Source organism: Buceros rhinoceros, unplaced genomic scaffold (assembly GCF_000710305.1).
Source record: "Buceros rhinoceros silvestris isolate BGI_N320 unplaced genomic scaffold, ASM71030v1 scaffold34856, whole genome shotgun sequence".
Taxonomy (NCBI): domain Eukaryota; kingdom Metazoa; phylum Chordata; class Aves; order Bucerotiformes; family Bucerotidae; genus Buceros; species Buceros rhinoceros.
In genome coordinates this window covers 1-923 of record NW_010418689.1, presented here as the reverse complement: position 1 = coordinate 923, position 923 = coordinate 1, and positions in this window count along the sequence as shown.

Here is a 923-nt window from a genome sequence, read left to right as displayed (position 1 = left end):
CACAGAGCGGGTTCCCCCCCCCGGTGGTGTCCTGTACACCAGGGTCCCAGTGACTGCGGGCAGGAGGATCCTGTATAAAACAGTGAACCGTGTGAACGGCAGCGAACAGCGACCTGCATCGAACGGCAAACTGTGGGTTCGCTCGATTCTGAGCACAATCCGGATGTGACAGGCACCCTTTTCTGTGATTGCTTAACGTGGAGTCACAAGTGCCAGCGTGGAGGGTGAGTGACAGATGACGACAGCGCCGTGGTGCCAGGTTCCTGGCCACAGCCGACTACCCTCTGCCCAGACTTCCTGGGGTGACAGCAGACCCTTCCCAGGGGGTCGCCTGCACCCACTGCCGGGAATGTGCTCCTCTCCTGGGGTGCTTCTCGCCCTCTTCCTCTGCTCTGCCCTGTTTGTCCTGCTTCCCTGGGCGGAGGAATCAGCACCCTTCGTTATTCCACCTTCCTGGGTCTGAGGACGGGCAGGAAATGGGACGGTCAATCGCAGCAGGTCAAACCGCTGAGCTTAACGTTTCTCGCGCGCGTGGCTGTGAATGTCTCTTGCTTTTGCTGTGCAGCCCGTCGGTAACACGCAGCAGAGTTCTGGCCCCCGTCACTGCCACCAGCGCTGGTGCGGAGCAGAGCAAGGGAGAGGAGAGGTGGCGTGAGGGGACAGCAGTGCCCTCTGCCAGCCCGGGGTCTGTGGGGACAGCAGTGCCCTCTGCCAGCCCAGGGTCGGAGGGGACAGCAGTGCCCTCTGCCAGCTGAGGCTTCTCAGCTTTTTCTGGCCAGGTGGGACTAGCCCCTTGGGACAGCGTGTCAGAATTGCTGAGCGTCCTGCTGGGTGGCTCCCAAATGCCACACGTCCAGCAGGAGCCGTCACTGCCGGTAACAGCTTCTGGCTGACTCCCATGGCCCTTCGGGACTCGGTGGGGT